This window comes from Elephantulus edwardii, unplaced genomic scaffold (assembly GCF_000299155.1).
Source record: "Elephantulus edwardii isolate Elephantulus edwardi_28Jun2011 unplaced genomic scaffold, EleEdw1.0 scaffold00147, whole genome shotgun sequence".
NCBI lineage: Eukaryota > Metazoa > Chordata > Mammalia > Macroscelidea > Macroscelididae > Elephantulus > Elephantulus edwardii.
In genome coordinates this window covers 519,555-529,031 of record NW_006399897.1, presented here as the reverse complement: position 1 = coordinate 529,031, position 9,477 = coordinate 519,555, and the positions used below count along the sequence as shown (strand labels likewise).

Here is a 9,477-nt window from a genome sequence, read left to right as displayed (position 1 = left end):
TAATCAGGAAGTGAAGTTAGTAGAGGCAAATAATCCTCTAAAAATGTTAATTAGATTGAATATCAACTATTGAAATATAATTTTCTTTACTTAAAGTAAACTAATTGCAGATGCTAATATAATTTAGAGAGGGCTCTGATGTCTGGTAAGGAATTGGGCTGCCAATCCAAAGGCATGCAGTTCAAATCTATCAGCTTGCTCTATGGGAGAATGAGGGACAACACCCTCCTAGATGATCAAATACTTCTGAAAATGCGCTTGAAGGGTCTGCAATTGTTTGGTTCCAACTTGACATCACAAAACCACTTTAGTAACTCATTTTATAATAAAGCAAGAATCTAATCTGACTGTGAACGTATAATAAAGATGAGATATTATTGTTGTGTACTGTCAGAACTGACTCAGAGCTGAGCTGACGAGTTTCAGAGGCATTAATCACAATTACACAGGAAGTCTGTCCACCCTTCTCCTCAGGTGGCTGGTGGATTTGAACAGTGTGCCTTATAATGCCTTATAGTGCTTTTCACTAGGCCACCAGAGCTCCTTTCTAATGTGACACAGATAGTCTATACAGATTGTCTGATTACATGTATTGTAGTTGAGTGTCATCTACTCCAAATGACCCATGGCTGACCCTCCATTAGATCTTCAGAGGCAGTAAGTCACACACGAATAAATGCTTATTTGGCAACAGCCTTAAAAACCCTAACTGGACAATTACGCTCAGCACACACGTGGTTACTATGAATCCAATTTAACTCCACAAAAAATACAACAGCACTAAGACAGCTTAGCTATGTTGACTGATGAAACAAAGTAGTTCAAAGACAGACATGACATTTTATACATGCAGGAGCACAAGCTCAAGTGCTGCACAGCACACATTGTAAGTGGCTGGAGGATCAATTGCAAATTATATTCAATGACTTGTTAATAAGAAGAGATAATTATAGTCCCAGAGAGCAGACCGTGCAGGAGAGGAAGACCCCAGATGAAATAGATTGATGCAGTAACTGCGGTGGTGAAGGTAGGTATGTCAGAAGATGTGAGAATGGCTCAGAATAGAGTGGGGTTCAGGGTTATTAAATATAGGGTCGCTATGAGTTGCGGTCCACTAGAAAGCAAATAATAACAACAGTAACAGATATCAAATCTAACTCTAATCATTCCCAGCACTTTTTTATACTGGAAATTGATAATTATGAGGACTAGGATATGCTAGTATGGGAATCACCATAGTCCTGATCAAAACTACTACAATAAAAATAGAAAAACACTTCTAACATAGAATTTTTTTTCTGAGTTCGCTGTTCTCAACACTGCTTATTGTTGCAGAATTTTCCAGAATTGTTGTTATTGTTTTTAGGTGACAGATTTGGTTGTGACTCATAGCAATCCCATGTAAAACAAAATACAACATTCTTATAAAACTGTATAAAAACATAAACCATTTAGGCCTATACTATCTTTACAATCATTATCCATTGGTGCACTTATTTTATCAATCTATTTCATTAGCTTTAATCTATTTACATTTAATCTATTTATTTTGTGAGTCTTAGAAAATTTTGATGACTATGTACTTTACAGAAGCATGATGAAGTTGTCCAGAAACAAGTGCTTTTGTATCACATACCTCAAGTAATTGAAATGAAGTCTTGTTATCATCTCTTCACTGAAACATTTTGACTTACCTTCTTTCAAGACAGTAGAGTTTGTTTTCCGTACTTCTTTATATAATCAGTGTTATTTATTAGAAAAATCATTTAAAGCTATCACTTATTCCCTTATCTATTTGAATTGTTCCTCTTTTCTATAAAGTTGAGGTAATTGGAAAACACCATTACTTGGGTCAGGTGCTCCACTGTACTAGAATACTATCTGTTATGTAAAACAGGTGCAGAAACTGTCAGAGAAGTTTGCACGTGCCATGAAGAAGAGTGGTCTTTAAAAGACTCAGGGAGGAAGGGGCTGTCTCCTGGCAGAGGAAGTAGTTGAAGTAGTTGTATAGCTCATTGATTGGCTGCAGCTGTTGGCAATCTTGGTGACATACAGTGATGCTATTAAGCTAATGGTCTCTTGGCAAAGAATCAGTCATGAAGCATACTCATTGGCTGTGGCTATTGGTGCTAGCTGCTGACACAGTCAGGTGGGCCATCTCTTGGTAGAAGAAGTAGCAGTTTTGGTGAGTCAGCCCCGGAGGCCTATCACCCTAGGTTGTTGTGGGGTTTTTTTGGTTGTTGTTGTTGTTATATAGGGGTGAGATGTTCTCTCTGGCTGCTTCCTGCTGAGAGGTGTTGTCATGAGGATGGGGGAGAAAGGCTGGGAGATGGCTCGCTGGGAAGCTGGATACCAGTTTGAAAGTCATCTGCAGGAGCTGGCTGTTGGCTGGGATTTGTAAATAGTAGGGTGGAATGTTGATTCTCTAAGGGAAGTGAGGCGATGTGATAAGGCCTCCTATTAAAAAACCCTTCTTGGTAAGCAGTATGGCGCCGGAGACCAGATTGAAAGTCATCTACAGGAGCTGGTTCTACAGAAACTGTTGGCTGGGATTGGTGAGCAGTAGACTGGAATGATGGTTCACTAAGCGAAGTGAGGTGATATGATAAGGCCTCCTATTTAAAACTGTGACACAGAAAACACTATGACACTCATGTGCCAAATGTGATAATGGTTACTCATGGTAGACAGTGTTTGGTAGAACTTCCCAATTAAAACAAGCTTGGAAGCAGGAGTGGTATCCATTTCCAAAATGGCTTGCCTCCAGAAATTCTATGAACAGTGCTCAGGTCTTTCATAGGGTCACTATGAGTCATCTACAACTCGACAGCACTTAACAACAACAACAGCTGGTTAACTACATCATGAGAACTTTCATGGATACAAGCTTGCAAAAATCTTAGTAAGTATGGTGCTATTAATAATAGTAGACAGATTATTAGTAAAGGACTTATAATTAGGGCTAGCCAAGTCATTAATGGCAATTACCACCCCCTTGATTGAATTCTGATGGCGTCATTCCTGTGCTGTAACTCGTTTCAGAGCTGGGTCAGAGTATCTAAATTTTTTTCAACTAGGCCTATTTCATTAATATAATAACAACAATGTTCTCAAAGAAACAAACAGGTTCCACCTTTGTCTGCTGTCAGCAGGTCTAAGGCTCACCTGTTTTGAAGAGATACCTGGGCCAGAGTTAATTTGATGTTGGAGGGAGAGTTAGCAGATGCATCTATGGCTACTTGGAGTTTGTGCTCAAGACCAGCTGAGGCCGTAAGGGAATATCTTAGACCACCACTAGCTAAGCCTGCTGCAACTATAGAGGATGCAAGAGAGAGGCCAGCTATAACTGGGAGGAACACAACTCTTTGAGTTCTATGTTGGCTGGCAGGTATGATGAAGGCAAATAATTCTTCTTGCCCATACATCATAAGCTGAGGCACTAAGGCAGCAGGAATGCAGGGAAAGGAGAAAATGTTTTGATAGTTTTATACAGTGTATTATTACACCAAAAGTATCCACCAGGGGGAGCATGTAGAGTTGAAGATACTAATGAAGTAATATTATAAGGGGTGGGGGAGAGTTGGAGTCAGGGGCTTGCCTAAAGAGGGAAATTTCAAATGAGGGAACTTTCGGTTAGAGGGAATTCGAAGGAGGAGGCAGAGAAAAGTGAATAATGCAGGAAAAACACTAAGAAAGCGATCAGTGATATTGCCAATACTTATATGATTGAGAAGATTAATGCCCTGATGGATTAGTGGAAGGCAGCAAAAAGGGTAAGGATTATGAGAGGTTAATCCTGAATCTAAAGAAGATTCCTGGTGGAGGATATTTTCTGATATATCAGCTAGCTGTTAAATTACTTCTGGTACTGCTCAGGTGTGGACCCAGAAGATCGTGAGGGTAGCTGAGGTGTAGGAATCTCAGAGCCAGTTATACAGTTTAGCCTTTATCCCCTGTACTCACCTGCTGTCCCAGGGATCATAGATGGTAAGCCACATGACTGATCTTGACCTTTTGAGCACAGGTTTTGGGCTATACCTACCTCCACTGATTGAATGGATTTTATAAGATTAGTAAGGGCATCTGTCATAGATTTCTGGCCATCATTTGCGATAACATGTACTTAGTCATAAAGGAAGTAAATAGCTGGAACCAAGAACCCAACAGTTAAGGATTTTAAAGACTGGTAGGGTTTAAGGGTAACGTGAATGGGAGTTCAGCATCACTCTGGCTGACAGTTGGCTGTGGCTGTATAATGGTTATGGGTGATGGTATTTTTAGTCCAGGTTTCCTGGATGTGAAATCTCCACATATAGGCAGCGATGGTACTGAAACTCATTTGGGGAGGTAAGAGAAGAAATGAGAGTGAGAATAGTCAATGGGGGTTTTAGTGAGCCATAATTGGGTGGGTTGATATCCATTCAGTGGCAGTGTCAGTTTCTTCAGGTGACTATTTGAGGTAGGAAACATGATACCACGAAGAGTGGCCTTGGAGCTTGGCTGCAATTGGAGTTGTTAGGATGACTATGTATGGACTAGACCAGCAAGGGTGAAGGGAATTTGGGTGGAGGTCTTTAAGAAAGACTGATTCACCAGGCTGTAAAGGAGGAGCAGGCGTTGAATCAGAGGATGAGGTGATAGAGGGAAGGGACCTGCTGGTGTGCTCATGCAGGAGCTGCTGCAGTAAGGTGAGGTAGGGTAGATAAGATGCTAGTGGAGGAGGTTCCTGTGGAAAGTTATAGGGTAAATGAAAGGGGCGGCCATAAACAATCTCAAAGTGGTTTAGCCCTGAAGGTAAACATGGAGCAGTGCATAGGCAAGCTAGAGTCAGGAGAAGTAGAGTAGGCTGGGAGACATTTACCTCAAGACTGAGTTTGGTCAGCTGGTCCTTGAAAAGGTCATTTGCCTGTTCTACTTTTCCATAAGATTGGGGATGGTATAGTATGTGTAGTTTCCAGATGACACTGAGCATTGTCTACACTTACTGGATAACCTGTGAGACAAAAGCTATGCCATTGTTGGATTGAGTATGAGTGGCTAAGCCAAAGTGAGGGAGGATTTGTTCAATTAGAGTTGATGTGATTACATCATCAGTCTTGTAGGCAGTGGGGAATGCTTCAATCCATCTTGAAAAGGTGTCTACCATGGTTAGGAGGTAACACTACTTTTTTGTCTAGGCATGTGAGTGAAGTCAATTTGCCAGTTCAGACCAGGTAGATTTCCTCTCATTTGGTGAGTAGGGAACTGGGGCCAGATGCTAGAGAAGGGGTAGAAAATAGAGGTGGGAGGAAGTGGAGGAGGGCTTTGGGTCCAATATGGAGTGAATTATGGATATCGGTGAGGATAGACGTAGACTGGGATCTGGGTAGAGCAATTTCATCACCAGGACAGATCCAACCTTGAAATGTGATGCACCCTCCTTTTGCCAATAAAATGTCAGTTTCTGCAAGGAAGTAAATGGGACTGATATCTAGAGTAAGGAATGAGACTGTGACAGTAGATGAGGAGGTGGAAGTGAGGCATCTAGTAAGATGTCAGTTTCTCCTAGGGAGTAAGTGGGACTGATTTCTGTAGTATAGATTAAGACTGGAGTAGTGGACAAGGAGTAGGAAGCAAGGCCTTGAGCCATAGCATTTACTTTGGCATTGCCCATAGTGACAGAATCAGAGGAAGGCTGGTGTCTTTGCCGCATATAATAGCTACCTTGGCAGAAAGGAGGAGAGCTTTTAGTAATTTAGAGATTAAGGTAGTATTGACAACAGGAGATCCATTGATGGTAAGAAACAAGAAGTAGGAGTCAGGATGTAAAGGAACAGTAAAGAAAGCATCCTTAAGTCAAGGATGGTAAAATATGTAGTTTTAGGAGGAATATGAAAAAGTAAAATTTAAGGGTTGGGGACTATATGGTGGATGGGAGGACAGCCTCATTAATGAGGTGTAGGTCCTGGACAAGCCTGTAAGCATCTGATTGTTTGCATACCGAAAAGATGGGGGTATTACATGGAGAATATTACATGGTAGGTATTATAAGGTTTTAGCTGAGAAGCCTGGTAATAATAGGACAGATTCCACAAAGATGAGATTCTGAGATAGGAAATGGGGGGTGTGACAGAAATTTAGTATGATCTTTAAGAGATAAAGAACAGGTGGTGTTTGGAGGCTACTATTGGCTTTGATGTATCCCAGAATACAGGTTTAATGATACCAGGAGGTAAAGGGAAGTCAGAAGTAGAAGATGCTGATAGGTGAGAAAGTAGCAGGAGAAGAAGGGGGAGGGAAGGCCCTGGAGAGAGAGAAATAGTTGCACAGAGATTTTGGAGAATATCCTTACCTAATAGGGGGACAGTCTGGAGGACATAACTAAAATTTAATGTGAGAAAGGGATTTTATCTAACACACATGGCAAGGGAGAAGTCTTGTGCGGGTAAGTAGGCTTTCCATCAATTCCTATAACTGCAAGCTGTAAAGGAGTTGTGGTGCCTGAGAAAGCAGGGAGGACAGAAAAGGTAGCTCCCATGTCTATTAAAAATCAAATAGACTTACCCGCTACCATTATAGTCACCCATGGCCCAGGCAAAAATAACAGATGTCCTTGAGTCCGGGCAACCTCAGTCCTCATCCAATAGGCAAGAGGCGGGACCACTAGGTGGTCGTCATTTGTCCTCCGTGTTGAGGCAAAGAGGATGAGCTCAACACCAAGGGGTAGTCACTTCGCCAGTGGCCTGGTATCTTGTAGGCTGGGCAAGGTCTTGTTAGTGGCCATGGACATGGGCATTGCTGTGCCCAGTGACCTTCTAGGCCACAGTTGAAGCATGCGCTTGGCAGAGTAGCTTTTGAAGGGAGGTCCCACTGAGTCCCCTTTTTACTTGGAGGTGCCGGCTGGAGGGTGGCAACAATGGCCTAAATCTGGAGAGCTACCTTTTGATGCATCTGAGCCTATTTTATGGCTTCAGCTCTGTCCTCCCTGTAGTTAAGAAATTTAAAAGCTGTGTTTACCAAATTGCAGATGGGTATTTGCAGTCTGTTTTTAGCTTTTTTGAGCTTTTTTCCCCCCTTTTCTTTATGTCAGGTGCAGATTGTATTATTAAATGGGTGACTAAAATCATAGACCCTGGTGCAGTTGAAGGTTCTAGGCAGGTTTAATGGGCTAAAGCTTCAGTTAGTATATTTAAGAAAATTCTCATCTGGCCCTTGTGTTATGTCTTGGAGTTTGTTATAATTGATTTTTGGGGTGGCACCTTGCATGCCTGCTAAGAGACACTGAATTATACAGTCATACCTGTGAGTGCCTTCTTGGCCATGTTGATAGTCCCTGTTGGGCTCTGTATCTGGGATGGCTACTGTGCCTTCAGTCATTGGCTTATATGTGAGAGCAGCTGCTAAAATGTGGTCTTTTTTGTCAGGTATGAGAGTAGAGATGAGTATAATGTGATGCAAAGTAAGTTCATAAGCTGTGTTAGATAGTGGAATTCTTTCTGTTAAAGAGTTGAGTTAGAAGAAAAGGAACCAAGACATTTTTCAATAACAGAGAGTAGGGGCCACGGGCATGAACATTTCTTTTGGTGCCTGCAACTTCCTGAATGGGGCAGAGTAACTCAGGAAATGGTGAAAGTGAACAACACCTAGATGGTGGGTCATGAGAATTTGCATAAAAGCTAATAGGAGAAGAAAGAGAAGGTACTGTAGTGGGAGGAGAAAATTTCAGGAATGAAGGGGTTTGGGGATGACAGAGGCACAGTGGGTGCAAATGATCATATGGGGGCGGGAGACTAAATCTTCAGGAAGATCCTGATCAGAGGTGGTAGGGTCAGAGGTTGGAGCAGCAACAGAAGAAAGTGGAGAAGTAAGTTAGTTTTGGATTTTTCTGAGCAAGAAGCACATGTGCAGTGGAACAGAGTGAACAGAGATCTGGATGAGAGTGAAAGAGCCAAAAAGCCTGGATATAGGAAACTTCTGAGTCTTTGTCTAACTTGTGGCAATAGCTGTCTAAGACCATCAGGATATAGAAAATTAAAGAACTATCAGATAGCCAACAGAGGCAGTTATCAAGTGGGTACTGAGGCCAACAGACAGAGCAAAAATGATGTTTCTTTTTCTTTATGTCTAGGCGATTTTGTACTTCACACCAATTGGAAAGTAAGCAGCCTAGTGGTTATTTCAGGGTCAAATTTAGACGTTTGTGATCCCATTGTCTGGTCCCTGAGCAATGTGTGGAGGGATGTTGGCATCCCAACGATTGATCCACACAGAGAAGGAAAGACAAAGGGGCAGCAAGGCAGCTGGGGCATCCCCACAGATACCAAGGTTCAGAGCTAGAATTGGTCTACCAGGAACATGGATCCCTAAGACAACAGTGATTGCAGACAGAGAGCATGGAGATGGAGCAGGGAGGGAGGAAGGGTGAACCACATAGACTTAGCACTGGCAGAAGGAGGCTAGACTCTGGATGGTCCCAGTCTGAGGTGAAAGAACGGGCCACGGGGCACACATTCCTCCAGAATTTTGGAACCAAATGTTAGGTAAAGCAGGCATGGAAACCCAAAGTAATCAAAGAAGCTTTTATTGTGGCACTGAGCCTCTTGGGTGCAGTTCCCTGACCTAGCTGGGGGGAGGGGGGAGAGAGAGAGACAGGATGGCAGTATGGGTCAGAGAAGTTTGCACGTGGCATGAAGAACTGGCCTTTTAAAAGACTTGGGAAGGAAGGGGCCATTTCCTGGCATAGGAAGTAGTCAATATAACTCGTTGACTGGATGCAGCTGTTGCCACTCTTGGTGCCATACAGTGATAACATTAAGTAAGCAGTCTCTTGGTGGAAAAAGCAGTCATGTCAGTGAGTCAGCCCCACAGGCCTATCACCATCTGCTTCTTAACACTTTCAAGAGGTTTTGATAGGGCAGATTTGACTTGGAAAAGTATTCTTAATTTAGGTTAATACAGAATAAAATAATAATCGAGCATTTTTAGTATGTTGTAGTAATGTACCATCAAATCAACTCCAATTCATAGCAACCTTATGTACAACAGCTCTGAGCCCTGTTCTATCCTGAACCAATTTAATTATCTCTGATAAACCTACCCCCATTACTCCAGTCACAGTCATTCCATCTCATCCAGGATCTTTCTCTATCGTGCTATTCCTCCACCCTTTGAAAAGTCATGTCTTTCTCCAAATACTGGTCCCTCCTTGCAACACACCCAAAGTATGTCAGATGGAGCTTCAAAATCTTCACTCCCAAAGAGCAGCCTGGTTTTATCCTTTACGGGATGAACCTGTTTGCTCTTTTAGCATTTCATGGTATAATCAATACTCTTATCTAGCACCACAAATTAAAGGCATTGATTCTTCTTCTATCATCCTTAGTTGTTATCCAGCTCCCTGATAAATAGCAAGTAATCATGAAGATCATGGCCTGGATCAGGCACACCTTAGTCTCTAGATGGACATCATTGCTCTTCAGTACTCTGGAGATGTCCCTG

At 42.2% G+C, this 9,477-nt stretch overlaps 1 pseudogene; it reads left to right on the top strand.

Annotated features, from left to right (window-relative positions):
- The window catches only part of LOC102863413, a 12,327-nt pseudogene extending 5,184 nt beyond the window's left edge, over nucleotides 1-7,143 (top strand).
- Nucleotides 7,144-9,477: the final 2,334 nt, after the last annotated feature.